The 20,140-nt window shown below is 48.7% G+C and overlaps 1 long non-coding RNA gene and 1 pseudogene across 1 annotated transcript in view; one reads left to right on the top strand and one right to left on the bottom strand.

Moving 5' to 3' along the window:
• The first annotated feature begins 5,543 nt into the window (after window positions 1–5,543).
• Window positions 5,544–20,140, top strand: part of LOC141422499 (uncharacterized) — a 31,512-nt gene continuing 16,915 nt past the window's right edge. The window contains exons 1-2 of the long non-coding RNA XR_012447089.1: window positions 5,544–5,943; window positions 7,466–7,568. This is a non-coding gene — a long non-coding RNA (uncharacterized lncRNA). The remainder of the gene's footprint in view (window positions 5,944–7,465; window positions 7,569–20,140) is intronic.
• On the bottom strand, window positions 15,931–16,507 carry LOC141422470 (ras-related protein Rap-1b-like; annotated as a pseudogene).

The following is a 20,140-nucleotide window of genomic DNA, read 5'->3' as shown; positions in this document are numbered from 1 at the left end:
TGGGCAGGGCGCCACCTGGTGGTCACCACGGGCGACTTCCCACCCCGCCCCCAAAGATGCCAAAAGAACCCCACTTTCCTTGCGGACATTAGATGAAGACTTTGGTCCGCCCAGCACACGACAGACTGAAGGTTCTGGAAGTCTCACGGGGCAGCGACAGGTGTCTGATGGCTTCCTGACCCACAGCCTGCCCTGGATGTCTACCCTCTGCTTAGAAGCCTTTTAAAGTCACAGCGCTCAAAACTGTCCAGAGGTCATATCCGTTGGCCAAGTGCCCTTGTGCTCATTCAGGGTCAAGGCTGTTCTTATCAGCGTGTCCAAGGTGGGCTGACATGCGTGGGTGGTCTTAGAAAAAATTCGCACCCTGGTAGACGTGAAATTCACCCACAATCCGTGACCCCATTTTCAGGAACTGTTCACGTGACAGGGTGACGTGTGCAGAGGGATGGCTTCCTGCAGGACGGGAGGCCGGTCAGCGAGGTGCGATCAGCACAGGAACCTCCCACGGAGGTGGTGTCTGCTCCCATACACAGATAGGGCAATTGTCCAGCATTCAGTCAACAGAAAGAACCCGCGTGCTGCCCAGAGCCCAGAGAAGCTGTGCGGCGTTCAGCTGGCTTACGGTGTCCCTTTGCCTCAGAACAATGTTCCTTTAAAAAGAAGTCCTTGTTAAATTATTGCTACTCATTAAGTGAGCTAACAAACGCCATATCACTAGTTGACAGACATTCTTAGGACCTTGGATCTTGCTGGATCATGTCCCCTGCGCACTCAAAGGGGACGTCTTCCACTGAGAAGCCGCTTGGAGCTGGGCACTGGGGGTTCGGCTCACCCCTGACCGGGCTTGACCCACGCTGGCTGGAAACCAGGACCTTTCTCCTCTGATGGACGTCGGCAGGAGTTCCTGGACACTCGTCAGGGCCCGGGGACTTGGGAATTGATGGTGGCGCCGGCTGGTTGAGTACCTACACTTTCTAGATAATTATTCTGTTGTATTCTACAAGGGAAAAACCCCACAGGACAATGACAAAAAGTCTGAACAGATGTTACACTGAGAAGAGAGATGAATGGCAAATGAACACACAAAAGGTGTTCAGTGACACCAACCACCAGGGCCATGCTAAAGCACTGTGAGAGCCCTAGGCGCTCTAAACTGTGCAAAACCACGCATGGCGCACTGGTCAGGACGGGGACATGGGGCTCCTCTCAGGCGGCCGTACTCTGCAGGGGAAATACCCTGCCTCATGGCTCAGTGGCTTCTTTCCTGGGTGCAGAAGTCAGCACAGTGTCTGGATGCAGGGCTCCACAGCAGGTTTATTTGTAAGACTGGGAACTGGAGGCATCCCAAATGCCCGTCAGTGGGCGAAAGGGTGAAAAACAAACTGTGGAACATTGACAAAATGGAACACTATGCAGCAACGAAAAGTAATGTGCCATTGACTCATGAAGGACTCAGACAATTATATGGGGTGGGAGAAGCCAGACCGAGAGAGAGCCCTGCTGTGCGATTCCACTCACACGAGGCCCTAATAACTGGCAGAACCTCCTATGGTGGTGGGAGGCAGAGCCACATCCGTCTGGGGTGGGGTGAAACAGGAAGCATGGCCCCGTGGGGCCCCTGTATCAGAACTTTGGGCTCTACACTTTAGAGATGTGGCCAATTATACCTCGATCAGCTGGCGAAAAATAAAAAACTAGCTGGAGTTACCATAGCAACTTTTCCCGTGTCTCGGCACTCACTCGTTTTCAGGTGGGCGGCTGTGTCTTTCTTATTCCGTTCCATCTGGGAGAGCGTGCGGTTTCCGCGGTCACGCTGCAGGCAGGAGCACTCAGAAGCCTCGCTGTGCCCAACCCACTCACCGCCTTCCCGCCTCTGATGTGACTTAATAAAGACACCCCCACTTGGTTATTTCCATGGTTGTTCAAAATATCAGTGCCGTTTTGCACACATACACACACACGCTCACACTCTGCCACAATACCCCCCACATTGTCACACACATCCACATAACCCCCACCCCTACACAACACTCAAACACACTGTCACACCCACTGGTGCACACGCTCTCACACATGCACACACTCACACATGGTCACACACACACTGTCACACGTGCACACACGTGGTATGCACACATACAGTCACGCACTGGCGCACACGCTCTCACACACGCACACACACAGACACACACACATACAGTCACACACTAGTGCACACACGGTCACACATGCTCACACACACACACTGTAGCACGCACACACATGGTCAAACACTGGTGCACGTACTCTCACACATGCACACACACTGTCACACGCACACACATGGTCACACAATGGTGCATGAACTCTCACACATGCACGCACACTGTCACATGCTCACACACATGATCACACACTGGTGCACACTCACACATGCACACACTGTCACATGCACACACACACTGTCACATGCACACATACGGTCACACACTGGTGCACACTCACACATGCTCACACACACTGTCACAAGCACACACACTGTCACACGCACACATATGGTCACACACTGGTGTACACTCACACATGCACGCACACTGTCACATGCTCACACACATGATCACACACTGGTGCACACACTCTCACACATGCACACACTGTCACACGCGCCCTCACCCCCTCACCCCTTCCACAACAGTCACACAGTCATACACACAGTCACATGCACACACTCTCACACCCTCCCTCCGTGACTAGATGCTAAGCTGGCAGTGCTGCCCCATGCTGTGCCTGGGCCCCTGGAGCTGGCGTGGTAGGTAGTGAATGGTGGGGAAAGAGGACAGTGACGCTCCAGGTGCTGGTGAGTCTGATGTCCCTCGGTGGCACAGGCCTGCTTCATCCACGTTGCTAGGAGCCCTGCATTGGCGCTGACACACGTTTAACTGCTGTAATAGCAGGGTGGCTTCTGACCAGTGGGGACACTGGCTGGGGTCCACCCAAATCTAGGTCCTGCCCACACCTCCTGGCCCTGGCCAGCAAGGGATGAGCGTCTGGCTTGGCTGAGGCAGCGGGGCAGTGGCTCCCGCAGATCTTGGTCCCCTGAGGGACCGTGTCCCTTACCTACATCCAGACTTTCCCTGTGCACCCTGTGCTCTGCGACTGCTGAGTTTTCCTAGAGGCTCTGGACCCTCATGTCTATTCTTGAGACCCCAGGATGAGGTGAAAGGTGGGATGCTAACTCACGTCCCTAAAGGAAGCACCCTTGCCACCTTAGCATCCGACTGTGGGTGACAACATCAGCACGTTCCACCCAGAAGTGTAAAGGACACTCACGTCCTCTCCGCAACAACACTGAGTTCTCTGGAATCATTTAGGAAAATTGCCTATTTCCAATTAAAAAACAAGCCAGCCGTTTGTTCACATGAAAACAGTGGGAGTGTATTAGGGCCAGTGCTGTGTCTACCTGTCCGTCAATTGATAGATACATGCAGACAGAGAGAAAAAGAGAGACTGAGGAAGAGACAGAGAGATAGAGACAGAGAGAGAGACAAAGAGAGAGATTGAGGAAGAGACAGAGAGATAGAGACAGAGACAGAGACGGAGAGAGAGAGACAGAGAGATTGAGGAAGAGACAGAGAGAGAGAGAGACAGAGAGGCTGAGGAAGAGACAGAGAGAGAGAGAGTAAGAAACTGAGGAAGAGAGGGAGAGACAGCTGTTGCTTTCGTGGTGCTCCCTGGGTAGGCCACTATTTGAAGCGTGTCTATCAAAAGACTTTCTCTGAGACCCCCCAGGGTGCAGAAAGTAAACAAGCATTTTTCATTTGTGAAGTTGATGACTCCAGATTTAGCCAACAATGAAAATGAGTCCCAGGTGTCAGTGGTGACAGGATTGACACTTTTTGGAGTATGCTCTTTATTTATTTAATAAAAATATGTTTAGTTTGTCTAGCATGATTTTGGCACGTGAAACTGATCTTCATTTAATGTATTAGGTGGTGTTGAGAAATGGCCTGGCTTCCATGGAGAAAACACCCATTGTGAAGAGACAGAGCAGTGCCAGGTGCCAAAACCCAGAGGGGAGCTGGTAGAGCCGGCGGGGAGCCTCGGCCAGACAGACGGACGGGCGTCCTGGGGCTCCTCCCGCACCTTCCACCTGGTAGAATTAGCATCTCAGAAGCATCTGCCCTCCAGCCGCGAGGTAACCAGAGGATAAAATGCTGCTGTATGGACCAGGGTGTTTTTCACTATTGCTCATCTTTACACAGTTGGAGCTGCATAAATGCTCTCCTGCAGGATACATTTGTAATAGAAGCAGCTGAGTGCAAAGAAGTGAGTCAGGAGGAACCGAAAGTTCCCTTCCAGGTGCCAACGCGGCCAATGGCACAAACAGCGGTGCCTCGAGGTGGCCCTGCAGGTGACTTTGGGAGGTGACCCTGGTCATGGTCCTGAAAGACGGCATCAAGGGGCCCTGAGTGGATGGTTTGGGTGGTGGCTCTGGGAGCTCGCATGTTGGTGGTTGGTGGGTGCCGTGGAGGAGCAAGGAGAGGAACCCACTGTGGGAACCCAGTTCAGGGGAACCGGGAGGGGTCCACTGGCTGCCCTGCCAACCCCCCAATCTTATGTGAGGGTTATCCCGATTCGTGCTGTTTCCTTCCCGGGGAAGCCCAGAGCCTGTGACACGAGCTCTGCCAGGTGCTGTGGCTGTGACAGTTGTGTTATGTTGAAGAAAGCCAAGTGCGCTTTGCCTCGGGCACGGATGACACTTAGTGGGGCGGGGGGTCGTGGATGGCTTTGCTTTCTTCTGTTTTGGGCCAGACTCAGGGAGATGTGCTCAGGACTGGGGAAGAATGACAAGAAAATGGAGTTTTCTGCAGGGATGATGGCATGGGTTCAGTAGCATGTGTGGCCCTGGACCTGGGGGACATAGCCCATGGCAAGAAGCTCTGAGTCTTTCTGCCAAGTGGCTTCTGTTGTCCTCGAGGTTCTGGGAAGCTTGTTGAGTCCTGTGCCCTGGGTTTGCTGTGCCGTGAAAGGACAAGAAAAGAGAATATGGGGTTGTGCTTTCTGCAAAGAGTGACTTGTCACCAACAAGCCGTCGTACTGTCCAGAGCAGGGGTATGGACACGCCTCACCCCATGCCTGGGTGTGGACTTTGGAGGTGCTCAATACAGAAGGGCCTGGCTGGCGTGGACTGGGGGTCCAGCTGCGCTCTGGCACAGGGCACCGGGAACGTGGGGAGAGGGCAGATGGTTTAGTCTTGAAGGCTGGTGTGGACCCGAGGCAGGTTTAAACCGGTGCCTGCAGCGTTTTCAGGCCGTGCCCTGGCAGGACCAGGAGGGAAATGGTTCCTGCACCTTTGAAAGCTGGATGCAGGGGTGGGCACAGGGGTGGGCACAGGGGTGGGCACAGATGTACAGAGGAGCTGTGAGGGTGCTCCTGTGGCTGAGGCAGGGCTCTGCTCCGAGGCTCCACCCCAAGGGTGCCGCCATTGGGGCTGGCGTGCAGGAAGAGCACAGGGCCATGTCTAGGAGATGCCTGGCAGGTGTGATGCTGACCCCACTGGGCCAGGCCCACAGAGGGGCAGGGGCGAGCTTTGGGCTCCAGGGCTGCCCAGAGAATTTCCGTCTCCTTTCTCCACCCTCGGTCCCCAGACACATGCTGACGTCGCCCCTCAGCGTGCGGTGTAGGACTTGGGATCTCTGCCGCCAGCACCCCAGATGCAACGCTGCGGTGGCCCAGGTTGGAGCGCAGATGGACGCCTGGCCCCGGAAAATGCTTTGCTCAGCAAAGCACCCGTGGAAAGAAATCCGCAAAGTGTCCACGTGACTCCTCCTCGCTGAGCAGGAGGATTTCTCCAGCAGCAGCTTGGGAACACCGGCGTCGGCCAGGCCTGTCCTCCCACAGACCGAGTCTCACCTCTGTTTGCCGAAGAATAGCCTCAGCTTTGGAAAAGCACGCTGAACCCAGGTCTGTCCCCAGGGATCCCGTCCAAGGGCGGGGATAGGGTGCTTATCACTCGGACACTCCCGTGTACCTTCCACACAAACCACTTCTTCACCCACGCTCCAGGGACCAGCAGGGAGGAGCTTCCAGCTTCAGGAGCTGGCACTGGCTCTGCAGCCAAGCAGGCAGCATCTGATGAGTCGTAGCTAGTGGCCCTTCCTCCTACCCTTCCAGTCCTCATCACTCAGGCTGTCACTCACTCACTCACTCATTCACTCAGCCATCATTCAGTCAGTCATTCAGTCACTCATTCATTCAGTCTGTCACTCATTCACTCATTCAGTCACTTATTCACTCAATCATCCATTCTGCCACTAATTTACAAAGCACTCAGATGTAGGGAATTGGATGTATATAGTTTACTATTGTTTCCGATAGCTTATGGGAAGCTATTCAAGAGAACAATAGATTTCACCGCAGGGCATATGCTTAGGGGAACAGGTTTGGTTGTGACAGTATATAGTCATTTGATTTTGGCAGGAAAATACACAGTGGAATTTGGAAGGACATGTGGAGGGATTGCCCCAGTGGTGTCCTGGGGGCATGGGACTCAGGGTGAGGTTCACCTTTGTGCCTTCCATGTTAACTGTATGTCACACACATGTGGTTCTACGTTGAGGGAGAAGTCAAGTAACATTTGAAAGGTATGAAAGCACACACCACACACTTTATGCAAAGATCCTGGGTTCTCAGAGAATAAGAACCCCTGGAGCCCGCCGCCATCTGTGTCCATCTGTGTGCAGCATTCGCAGCGGTCTGTGTCACAAGCCGGGCTCCCTGGGACGATGTGCACAGAGTCGCCTGGGTCTGATGTCCTCACTCCGGAGAGCAGGGAGTCAGGCCAAGCCCATCCTAGACACTGCGTTTAGACCTTGAGGACTTTGGTCTCCGTGTTGTCACCTCCCCATCTGGAGCAGAGCCAAGGGTCCGATTTCCATCATCAGCTGTTCCCATGCTGGCTGTGCCCAAGAATCACCAGTTCCCAGGAATCACCTGTGCCTGGGTGGTCACGGTGTCCTGGCTCCCCAGGTGTTGTACACGTGCCACCATGGTCGAGGCTCCCACATTTGTCACGCTCTCTCACCAGCGGCTGCTCTGCCAGCCCCTGGCCTGGAGCCCAGGTGAGCTCTGCTCGAACACAGCTCCCTGTGGAAGGCAGACACACGGCCCCTAAGTGGATGCTGGCTTTGGGCCTGCTCCTTTCTGGCCACATGACACGTTATCTTCAACCACCTCTGTGACAGTGACCGTGGCCCTGGCAATGGAGACAGCTCGGCACCATGTGCCGAGGGAGTCAAGATTAACCCAACATTGGGCAGATAAAAAGATAGTTGTCCTCTGAGAAAACCTGGTCTTACTAAAACCGTATTTATAATCAAAGTCTGCCCTCACTTAGAGCAGCACTCTTTTTTCCTTTTTCCTCTTGAAAATGGTCTGCAGACTCGCTGCCTCTGTTTTGCATCTTCACTTCTAATGTTTTTGCAAGGTTCTGGCAGAAGCCATGGCAGAATGACAGGAATGCTGAGTTTGAATGACACGGGCTTTGCAGGAGGGAGCTCTGACCGACGTCAAGACGCAGAGGGAATGTGGTAGGTGTCATGCCCTTCCTTGGTGGGGATGGTGAGTCCTAAGTCCTTCCACGGCTGACCACGCCCTGGCCAGCACCAATCTTCCTTGTCACTGTCTCGGAATGGGGAGCACAGGAGTCGCTCGAGGTTCTCAGTCCTAATGCATGACGGGGCAGATGGACGCCGCCCCCAGAGCTTCACCAGCCTGGCTGTGGGTTAGAGTCAGCGGGCAGACAAGAGGTGGAGGTTCTGAAAAAAGGTCACTTGTGGACACGGGGCGGCCGGCTTGGGGGGGGGGGGGCGCATAGAATCTCCTAAAGCAGAAGACTGTCGGGAGAAACAGAAGTCCCCCATTCAGACAGCACTGTGAGCAAAACCCGAAGTTGGCACAGTCTGTTGGGACAGACCCATTCTGGGGTTCCATCCTCCCTGCCCGCCTTTCTTTATTCTCCTTGATTATGGGCCCACTGAGGTCTCTAGGGTGGCCAAAGACCCAGGAGATGAAGACAGCCACCATGGGAGATGGAGTTAGTCCTGTCCATGTAGAACTTGCTCTCGGGGTCACTGATGTGTCTGGGTCACGTGGAGCCGGGGTACTCGATTGCCTGGTGTGTCTGTCTGTCAACCCTGACTGAGCTTCGGCTTCCGCTTGCACAGTGTATTCCTGCTTCTTCAGACACCCCACTTTTGCTGTCCCTGTAGCATGTTCTGGCAGCCAGAGCCCATTCCTCTCTGTCCCCATGGGACAATCCTAGCGGTTCCTGTGCATTTTTGACCATGCTGTCCCCTGGCTGTCGTGTGGGGAGAACTCATCTTTCCTTGCTGAATCCTGCACTGCAGAGTGGGCGGCCGGGGACTCAGCAGGCCCTCCCTCATACTCAGGTCAAAACGGTGCACACGGGGGCTCCTCCATCACGCTGGACAGGACAGGGCCCCCACCTTCCTGCAGGGTCATTTCTAGCATGCACTAAAGGTGGGCAAGCTCTCTGCGGGTGAAAAGCCTGTTCTCCGGACTGCTGTGGAAGCTGATGCAGGCAGGGCTCCTTCCAGCCCTGGAGAAAGCGTGCTGGGTTGGGCAGCATGAGCTCACAGAACAAGGGGTCCTGCCTTTCACGTCCATCGGCACTCGAACCCTGGCCCCCGGGTGTTCACACACTCGCTTCTGTGGTGCCGGTACCGTTTTCCTCCAGCAGCAATTCCAGTGGGCTTGTCCGGTGGCTTGAGTGTCTCAGCTCTTAACAGGAGTTCATGTCTGGCTGTGCCGTTTGCGTATTTCTGTGGTGAATGTGCAATGGAGCGGAAGCTGTCTTAGAGTTTCTCTTTTGATCATCTGCCATACTGCTTCTTTTTATTGATGCAACAAAGGGGACCCGGGAGCTCTGTGTGCGGTGCTCATAGTTCATAGTCGGCAGGAGCCCTGGGAGCTATAATTGTCTCGTTAAGAATTCATGAGGCTGGGCACAGTGGCACACATCTGTAATCCCAGCTACCCAGGAGGCAGAGTTGGGAGTGTCACAAGTTCAAGGTCAGCCTGTACAATGTTATCCAGACCCTGACGCAAAGACAAAAGACAAATGAAAGGAAGTAGGATGTGGCTCGAGTGGCAGAACACCTGCCTAGCATTTCCAAGGCTCCAGGTTCCATCCCCAGTGGAGCAAAAAGGAAAGAATTCCTGAGGTCTCAGCCTGGAGGAGGGACCAGGAGTCCTTCAGCCCTTTGCTCCTGAATGAAGATCAAGAGGCAGGACCTCGCTCATGCAGCACCACTGTGAGCCACCAGGGGGCAGCCTCGGCCCATGCTGGACAACGCCCTAAGCCTGCCTCTGTCCGGACTCGCGGTCCTCTGGGAGGCAGAAAAGCGGTTCTGAGCCCCTTGGGAGACGCAAAATGGTCCAGCAGTCCCTGCAAGTCCTGCTAGATCCACGTTCAAATCCTCTGTCCACTAAGCTAAAGTCTCCTTAGAGAGCCGAGGTCTCTTCTGCGGGCGAGGCCACTGCGGAGCAGGAGAGAAAGAAGAGGACACAGGCCGGAGCCCAGCTGTGGGATCTAGCCGCACAGGACAGTGTTTTTCAGAGACATCCAGCAAATCCTGGCTGGGCCTTGTCTGGTGGCAGTGGGGGGTGCAGACCATGGCTTAGGGTCTCTTTCTCTTCCTTTGCTCCAGCCTGTGGCATTTCAGGGTCTGCAGGGTTTTAAGATTTAGAAAAACACCGTACGAATGAATTGTTATTTCGCAATGCTGGCCGTAAAGAACACTTTGGACAGAAAGTGCAAGGCTGCCTGGCCTCCTTCCTCTCATGTGCAAAACGAAAAGGCAGAAGCCACAGTGGACACCAACATGGTGCCCAGTCCAGGACGTCTAGAGCAAAAGGACACAGGAGGAGAGAGACCAGGCTCCTGTGACCAGCTTGTGGCACCCTTGAGGCCGGCACGGGAATCAGCCCGCTGCTCACGCTCAGCTCACCTAAGTAGGAGAGATGGCTGCATTCCACAGGTTGCCCGAAAACTTTGCCGGCACCTTGCAGGTGTGGGAAATGCAGCGTCCTGCCAGGGCGGGGGTGAGCCGGCCAGGACTCACTTGCAATTATTGAGTCCCAGAAGGGACCTGGGCTTGGGCAGTACGCGAGCAGTGCCAGACAGCTCCATCTTAGGGGAAGCTCGGGCAGCCACTGGTTGACAATTAGGTATTAATTTTTACAGGGCTTGACAGGAGAATAGCCTCCCTCGAGGAAATGAACACAGGTTTCCTGTGCTTGGAGCCTTTTCTTTTGTCTCCACGGTCTTCTGCTGGTGGTATGGATTGTGGGGGGGGGGTCACAGGAAAAGAAGTGACTCCCCAAAGATGCTGCCTGCTTCACTGTGAATTAGACACCGAACTAAAAATCTGCAAACACAGATTCTTAAAAATTCCATTGATTAGGTGTGGTGGCTCACACCTACAATCCCAGCTACTTGGGAGGCAGAAAGCGAGATCGTGGGTGAGGCCAGCCTGGAACAGAAAGTTAATGAGACCCCATTTCAAGCAATAAGCCAGGTGTGCGTGGTGGTTTGCACCTGTAATTCCAGCTACAGGGAGGCATAGATAGGAGGATCGTGGTCTGAAGCTAGCACAGGGCAAAAATGTGAGACCCTACCTGAAAAATAACTAAAACAAAAATGGGGTGGGGGTGTGGCTCAAGTGCTAGAGCGCCTGCTTGAGTTCAAACTCCAGTCCACCAAACCCTGCCCCCACCAACCCCAGATTCCTTAGTGATGACAAGTAAGGGTGTTTCCTTGCCTGTAGCTCCTACCCAAGGCGTCATCACCCCAGAGCTGCCCTGAGGCTGGCAGGATGATTCCAGCTCCCCACTGGATGGTCACACACCCCGTGAGCAAAGTCCTGTAATCCTCGTCCTATCTCTACTTAAGCCTTGGTATTAGTGTGTCATGGCTTTTGCATTTGTTTTGATTTTCAAAATAGGGTTTAAATGCTGTTTATCATGAGAAGAGCCCTTTCAGTGCCTCACCCTCCCTACCCGAGTCCAGCTGTTGTGGCTGCAAACGTTTGTTCTTCAAACCCTTTTCCTGGGCTTTGAGGCACTTTCCTGGATTCCTGCAGCTCCCCCTGCCCCTGCTCAGGGCGACATCCCCCACTGCTGCCTGGTCCTCACCTGATGTCCCCTGGAGGCCACTCAGCACTGCCTGGAGCCTCCATGTTTCCCTCCGAAGATGGACCCAGTCTCCTTGCTGTCTCCCTGGGACCAGTGGCTCTGCCCTCAGCTGTGTCACTTTTCTGTCCAGGAGCATCACCTCCAGAAAGACAGTGGTCCTCTGTGCCACCTTTATTTCTTACCCTGTCACTCACACTTGGTGTGTGTGACCCGTCTGTTCCCTCTCCTCCATGCCAGGTTTCCTACCTCTGGTTACAGATCCTGACAAACACTGTCTCTCAGTCCTGGGTCAGTGCCAGCCTCCCTAGGGACCATAGGGCGGTCCTTCTCCCCTCTCCCAGCTCCTGGAGGCTCCATGTGGTTCAGCTGCAGCCATATCGTGTGTCCTCCCCCGCCTTCCCACGCTGTCCTCCCCATGTGCCTCTACCGTGGTGTCTCTCCTCAAATTAGCAAATATTCACTTTAGAAATCGAAGGACAGAATGGGAAACAGGTCCTGATCCTCACGTGTACCAGTGAGGGCGAGTGGAAAGGGTGAAGGAGGGCGAACGAATATGGTGGATGTGTTTTGTATTTGTGTATGAAAACAGAACTGTGAAACCTGTTGAAATTTTCTAAGAAGGAGGGAGGGAGATAAGGAAGAAAGATGGAGGGGTGACTCTAACCAAGGTATGCTGTGAGCACATTTGGAAAGACACGATGAGCTAATTATGATAACAATAATAGCACGTATTAATTGAACAAAGGTCTCACTGTGACATGGCCACTCATGTCTGTAATGCACTGTGATCACAGTCACCCTCTATTTACTCTCTTATCCTTGCTCCCCCTTTTAATTTCTTGCAATTTGAGCGAGTTTCTTATGCTCTTTGCAGCAGGCATGTCCTGTTCTGTGGTCACATTCACCTCTTGTCACCTCCTGTCACCTCCCTGCCCCTCCCGCCAGTTCCCTCCCACAAACAGTCCCCTTTCATACTTTATGTCAGATCTGTTTTCATATGCCATGCACATGTCGAGTTGCACATATGAGAGAGAGAGCACGCATATTTGTCTCTCTCAGTTGGCTTACTTCATGTAACATGATGATCTCCAGTTCTAGACGTTTTCCTGAAAATGACACAATTTCATTCTTCTTTGACTAAATAATACTCCCTCACGGACACAGACACAGACACACACCATTTCCTTCTCCATTCACGAGTTCTGGGGCGTCTGGGCTGATTCCATAGCTTGGCTGTTGTGGACAGTGCTGCGCTCAACAGGGGTGTGCAGAGGCCTACTGTAGGCGGACTTTAGGATACATGCATGTTCTTTAGGGTACACGCCCAGCAGTGGTAGAACGGGATCACACAGTAATTCTATTTTTATTTTCCTGAGGAAGCCCGCACTGATTTCTAGCTGCACGAGTTGGTGATAAGGGCTCCTTCTTCTCAGATTTCTGTTTGTTTCTTGATGATGGCCATCCTGACTGGGTGAGATTTGATTTCATTTTGCATTTCCTTTATGGCTAAAGCTGGTGGACATTTCTTTGGGTGTTTATTGGCCATTCATGTTTCTTCTTTTGAAAACTGTTCAACTCTTTGTCTGTACAACTCTTTTTCCCATTTTTAATTGAATTATTTGTTCTTTCAGGGTTTAGTTTTTTGAGTTCTTTATACATGAGGGTAATACTGGCTTCATAGAATGAGTTTAACTGCATTTCTTTCCTTCTTATTTTATGGAATATTTTGGGGATTGTTTGTTTTAGTTTTCATTTACAGGTCTGGTGGAATTCACAGTGAACCCATCTGCTCCTCAGCTTTTGGTGTTGGGAAGACTGTTATGCCTCTGTCTCTTGGTTTGATAGTCATGGGTTGTATGTTTCTAGAAAGTCCTTCTAGATTTTCCATATTTATTGGAGTTTAAATTTTCAGAATAGTCTCTAATGATTCTGTGGATTTCAGATCTTTTTCATGATTTTCTAAATTTGGGTCTTCTCCATTTTTTTGTTTAGTTTGTAAGAGTTTGCTGGTGTTATTCATCTTTTCAAAGAAAATATTTTTTGTTGATTCCTTGTAAGGCTCCTTTAGTCTCCCTCCATTCCATTTCTGTAGTATCTTTATTATTTCATTCTGGCTACTGATTTTAGGTTTGGTTTGTCTTTGTTTTTGTAAGACCTTGAAGTGCATTGTTAAGTTATTTATTTGAGAACTCTTTGTTTAATGTAGACACTCATAGCTATAAATTTTCCTCTTAGCATTGCCTTTGCCATGACCCAAAGGTTCTGGTAAGCTGTAATTTTATTGTCACAATTTTTTCAATGTCCAACTGGTCATTCAAACTGTGTTGATAGCTGAGTGTGGTGGCACAGGACTGTAATCCCAGGTACAAGGGATTCAGATGGAAGAGTCATGGTTTGAGGCCAGGTTTTGAGCCCCCAAAAGTTAGTGAGCCTCTCTCAGAAATCAGTTTGGGTGTGGTTGTACATGCTTGTAACCCAAGCTATACAGGAGGCAGAGATAGGAGGTCATGGTATGAATCCAACCCTGGCAAAAGTGGGGCCCTATCTGAAAAATAAACTAAAGCAAAAAGCTCTGGGAACATGGGTGAGGTGGTAGAGAGCTTGCCTAGCAAGCTCAATGTCCTGAGTTAAACCCCAGTACCACCAAAAAAGAAAAAAAAAAAGGAAATTGTTCAATTTCCATTTGTCTGTTCAGTTTCTCTTGCTATTAATTTCTCATTTTATTCCATTATGATCTGTTAGGGGATGAGAAAATTTTGTAGTTTTTGAGACTTGGATTATTGTCTAACATATGATATGTTTTAGAGAATATTTTGAGGGTGCTAAGAAGAGTATTCTGCAGCTCTTGGATGGAGTACTCTACAGATGGTGTTTTAGTTCATTCGCTCTTTAGTGCGGGTTAACTCTGAGGCATCATCGATTGGTTTGGTCTGATCTATCTATTGATGAGGAGGGTGTTGAAGACACCCACTATTATTGTATGTGGCCGATCTCTCTATGTCTACTGATGTTCGCTTTATGAAGCTGCACCAACATTGGGTGCATATGTAGTTAGAATCATTATGTCTTCTTGATAAATTGTTCCTTTATCAACACGTAGTGACCCTCTTTACCTCTTTTAATATTGGCTTGATGTCCACTTTATCATATATGAATATCAATACTCCTGCTTGCTTTTGACTTCTGGTTGGTTGGAAAACCATTTTTCATCCTTTCATTTTTAATCTCTGTGTGTCTTCACCTGCAAAATGTATTTCTTGAAGACAACAAAAAGTTGGATGTTGTTTTTCAATCCAATGAGCCAAACTATGTCTTTTGATTGAAGAGTTAAGACCATTTACATTTAGGATGCTTATTGAGAGATATTTTCATATTTGCAGATTTCTGTGATTTTTCTGATTGATTTGAGAACTGTTTTTCTTTTCTCTCACCATCGTTCATCTCAGGAGTTTGGTGGTTTGCTGACCTGACCATGTTTTACTCTGTCTTAATTCTCATGTGCTCATCTATTTCTTCCATGAAACTTACACTTTATTTCTGGCCTGGCAATTCAAATTTATTGAACTACTGATGCTAAGTTATACAGAATGACACCACTTTAATTAAGGCCTTGAGTTTATGTTTTGCTACCTCGAGGTTGTTGTAACATTAGGCTGGTCAATTTAAATATTGTGGTTCCCTGTCAGATAGACACACAACCTTTCACCCAAATGTTAATTCATACAAAGCAACAAGACATTGTTAAATAAGGCAGCAATAGTTACTGCAAATTGGGCTCTGTGGCCAATTCCACACGATTAAAGAGGCGTTCCCCACTCACATCCACAGTAGGCATCCACCACTTAGCATCTGGACCAAAACTGTGAAACAATCCCTAATAGGCAAGAATACTAAAACTGCACGTCTGGTCTTGCAAATACATTTACGCTCGAGCACCCAAGGGATTCACAGGGGGAATCTATAGCCAGAGAACCCTGAAAATGATTCACAAAAATTGTTAAATCATTAAGAAAAGTTTGAAAATATACACTTCTTGTTGTGGAGTCCCACTGTGCATACGACTATAAACATTGTCCTCTAGGTAAACAAAAAAGAAACATAAAGGAGATTTGAAAAGCTTGGATATTTCCTTCCTAACAGATATTAGAGGCAATGTCTTTAATCTAAGATACCAAAAGGATTATTAGATTTTAAACACAAAATCTCTGTCTCCACAGGTTTTTGAATGAATTTTTAAAAACTATATAGCTGTGTTAATCAAAGTGCTTATTTTGTATGATACAATGATAATGACCTTGAATTTAAAAAGATACAATAAGCTACAAGTATCAAAGAAGTAGTTTATATAGGAGTTCTTTGGAATTTGTTATGTTAAAATTGTGGTGATTTTAGGATTTGCATCATTGTACTCAATATAAAGCTGGAGTGTGTTAAAGTATGCAGTACACCATTTTCATACATGTGGATGAAGAGTGTCTTGTAGCAGTAATAATGGATGTAGCCTCTGGTTTTACCAGCTGCATGCTGTAGGACTATTATGTAAGTAAAAATCTCTCTTGTGATACTGGAAAGTGATTAGAATGCACAGACTGATATGATAGCTTTCATCCACCTCCTAAAAGGAAGCAGCACAGGAGAGTCCACCTGAGACACTGATAGGTTTGACAGAGTTGGAGTGCTCGCACTGTTCAATAGGGCAACAGTTCTTCAGAACATCTCAGAGCTACAATGCATTTAGTACATTAAAGCAACTGATGTGATGACTTTTTTGCAGGCCTTCCCAGGCACTGTAGTTTTTCTGTTAATTTGCTGCACTAGGTCATAAAGATCTCATTAATACTTATTTTTGATTTTGCAGAAGATTCTAAGACTGCACAGTTGTTCATTGTCTTACTAGATTCTGACCTGGTTCCTTCCCTACAACTCTTCATCTTTCAAGTCATACAATCTACCAGAATCATTGGAACATCACCAGTGTCTTTAACTCGAAGAATCTGTTCTCTTAGGTCTTGTAAATCATTAAATGTAGACTGTGCTGGGTTGGAGTAAACTAAAGCAAAGCCGTGTCCATTTTTCATGTACAAATCCCTCACTGCTGTAAATTGTTCTGTTCCTGCAGTATCCAAAGCTGTAAATTGTTCTGTTCTTGCAGTATCCAAACCTTCAAGCATAACGTTTTGTATTTACTTCTGCTTGCTTTCTGTAAGAATCTTCTAGTGTAGGATCATATTTTTCATTGAACAAACTAAATAGTCAGAGCAGAGTTTCCAATGCCTCCTTAGTCATGAACGACTAGCTTATACTCCTGCATGGTGCAAGCTTGTTAAAACCTAGTACTTCTCATACTGAGTCCCTGAAGCCAGCATCACCCCACGCTGCACCCCAGGTCGCTGCTCCCATTGCCACAGTGGTCCTGCTGCCAATGCTCCAGGTGGCTAACAAAACTGACTCTGGGCAAGGTTTGGTGGTGTCATCTTGACATCAGGTGTTCAGCCTCATTTTACAGAGTTTACCCTTTCCCGGGCTTTCAATTTTGTGACTTTCTCTCTTTCTCTGCTGTGTCAACTGCACCGCTGCTTTAGTTTGTGCTAGTCTTGGAAGGTCTTTATTTCTCAGTCAAATTTGAATGATAATTTTACTGGCTAGTCTGTGATCGGGGTTGACAACTATTTACTTTCAGGGCTTGAAATATATCATTCTATGCTTTCCTTGTTTTTAGGATTTCAGCCAAAAGGTTTGAAGGAATCCTAACATTTGCTTTTGTGTGTAAATTGGCTTTTTTTTTTCTCTTGAAGTGTTTGCTATTCTTTGTTCTTTAGTTTTGGCATTTTAACTACAGTGTGGCATGGAGAGATTCTTTTCTGGTCATGTCTAGTTGGGGTTTTTAGTGCTTCCTGTATTGGGACATCCACATCTTTACCAGTATCTGGGAAGCTTTCTGCTATGATTTCATTGATTTCTGTGCCTTGTGTTTGTATCTTGGCTCCTCCTTCTCCCACATGCATCCTGAGCTTCAGTCACTTGATCTTGTCTCAGAGATTGTGAAAGTTGTGGTCTTTTTATTTTCTTTGTAACTATTTGAGTGTAATATTTCCTCAGTCTTCTCTTCAATTCTTGACATTCCTTCTTCTGCTTGGTCTTGTCTATTGGATGATTTGTGTTGTATTTTTTATTTCATTTATTAAGCTTCTTATTTCCTTCAGTTTCCTTCAGAATCTCAATTTCCTTGCTGAATTTCTCATCCAATGTTACTGACTTTCTAGTCCAGCCTGTGAATTGATTTCCTTCCTTCATTTACCTGTTCATTTGAATGTTCTTTAAGCTCATTGGTTATCTTTAAAAGTAAGTTTTTGAATTCTTTGTCTGGCATTTCAGCCATTTCAGTATCTTTTGGATTCAGTTATTGAGGTTTTATGAGTTTTCAGAGGAGTCATATTGCCTTGATTTTTCATATTACTTGTGTTTCTATGTTGTGATTTATACATCTATTAAGTTGAATCTCTTTCACTACCACTGACGGGAGAGAAAGCAGGAAGCAGTAACAAAATCAACAATGCAGAAATAAGCCAGATATTTAAATGTAGTAAAAAAAAAAACAACTTGTAAACATCAGCTTCTCCCCCAATAAGATAATACAGGAAAGAAACTACAGTGCTTATAGAATAATTTAGGAGTTCAACATTTTAAAGGTAGAAGCATGTATAATTAAGTAGTAAAATAATGGAGAATGGGGAAATGGAAGGAGAAGAAGCAAGATATGGTTGGCAGAAAATTATATGTTGTGAAGGTATTAGGGATAATCATGAAAGAGAACATAGTAACAGATATACAGAGAAAAACAAAACAGCCGGGAACAAGATAAAGATACAACAATAATGACTGCAAGAAGAAGGAGAAGAAGAAGAAGAAGAAGGAGCGGGGAAAAGAAAGAAAAAAGTAAGAGAAAATGCAGTCAATATTTCTTGGTTGTTGAGGCAGATGGCTTCCCCCTGTGGTTTGGGGATTTGGTTCCAGGACAGAGCACCCAACTGGTACCTGTAAGGCTCTGCTCCAGAGCCCAGCACAGTGTGGAGACAGAAAAGCTGTTTGCAAGCTCCCATCCTAGTTCCCAGGGTCCAGGGAACTCCTAACCCTCCAGTTCACTCCAGGCTTGCTCCCCACTGGTGCCAACTCTGGGTCCACTTTTCACTTGCCCTGTGGCAACTTCCATGTTGCTGAAGTCGCACTGACTTCCAACTTGTTTCCAGGCTCTGCATTGGCAGTCCCTTCTTGCACGTGGGCCTGGGCTTTGCCTCTCAGGATTCCCACATTGTCTAGCTCATGATTATCTCCATTGGCTCCCACTTGAGCCCTGCGAGGATGTGCCTGAGGCTGGTGGAGCTGGGTCAGTATTCACTGCCCACCCTGGTTCTTGTTCTTAACACACAGAGTTCCCCCATTGTTCTGGTGTGTGTCAATTTCCATCTGGCTCCAAGTAGCCTGGAGGCTTGTGGTGGCACTGTGCCCATGGTTTCTCCCTGTGCAGTGCCTCAATTCTGGTTTTTGATTTAAAAAATCTCACTGAGAAACTGTTTTCTGGCTGTTTTGCTTCTGAGTTGTGCAGAAGATGGAAAGTGCTGCTTGCTTCCAATCTGCCATTTTGGCCACCTTTTCTCCTATTCTTCTTATGAGGCCACCAGCCATTGTAATAGGGTCAACCTTAGCCCAATATGACCTCATCTTAACTTGATGACATCTTGGAAGACCCTATTTACAAATAAGTTTACTTTCCTGGGACCTGGTGGTTGGGACTTGGCCGTGTCTTCCTGGGGGGATACTGTTCAGTCCACAACAGTAAGGCTGCATAGTCAGGGGACTAGAGTGTCCCCACTCCCTTCTCTATGATGCTTGTGGCCTGCAGGAACTGGTCATCTACCACTAGGTGGCACTGGGTTCTCGGGGACAGGGGTGCTCAGGGCTCTGCCTTCCTCAGCAGGGGCATTGATCCTGATAGTGCCTTCCTGGGAGCCAAGTGACGACAGACCCTGGTGCTGAGACCCCAGCTGGTGCTCTGCTTCTCTGAATCTATTTGTGCCCACAGTAAAATGTCCAGTTTCCCCTTGTTGATTCTGAAAAGACCAGTCCATAGGTCTCTTGGGGATGGGTAATCCTGCTTTCTGCACATGACCCACAGTGGGCTATAGGAGGAAGGAGGGAAAAGGAAAGATGGGGGCTCTATTAAAGGGGAAATTGTTCATCTAGTCTAACTTCACATGTTGGCCAGGGGTGGATATGCGGAAGACCGATTTCTCTGGGAGGAAACTTGGTCAGAGCTGCAAGGATGAGAGCTTCAGGTTAAAGGTGGAAAGTTCCACAGCCAGCGGTCAAATCAGGCTCAGGGCCTTTGTGATGACACGATGCAGATGTGCAAGCACACGCCTACTCAAGTGACTGCACACATGCCCACATGAGCACACTCCTATCCCTGTTCACATCATGCACACATGTGCACATGCATGTCCCTGTGCATATGCACACACGGGGACACGTGCATATTCACATGTGTCCCTGTACAAAGCACACGTGTACATAAATGCACATGTGTGCAGGTTCACACACCTGTGTACTCATATCCACACCCAAGGGCAGAGAGCACATGTGCATGCATTCATACAACCCACTCGTGCACATCCATGTACACTTGGACATGCACGTCATGCACACAGTGTTAGGAGCAGAGCCGGCCCTGTGGCCACATCACAGAATGGGCTGCAGTCCAGGATGGTTGTCCATGGTGACAATGCCCAGCCTAGATGGCAAATTAAAGATATCCCTCCTCCAAAGGTCTGCACTTCATATTCAAGTCACACATCTGGAGTCTCACTCTCAGAAAAGGTGAAGCCCTTTTTGGATTTTCTTCCCCCATCCAGGGCCTGGTGCCCTGCCCCATTCTACATGGTCCTAT

Source organism: Castor canadensis, chromosome 1, assembly GCF_047511655.1.
Source record: "Castor canadensis chromosome 1, mCasCan1.hap1v2, whole genome shotgun sequence".
Lineage (NCBI taxonomy): Eukaryota > Metazoa > Chordata > Mammalia > Rodentia > Castoridae > Castor > Castor canadensis.
The sequence above is the reverse complement of the archived record's forward strand: the minus strand, read 5'-3'. Positions and strand labels throughout refer to the sequence as shown.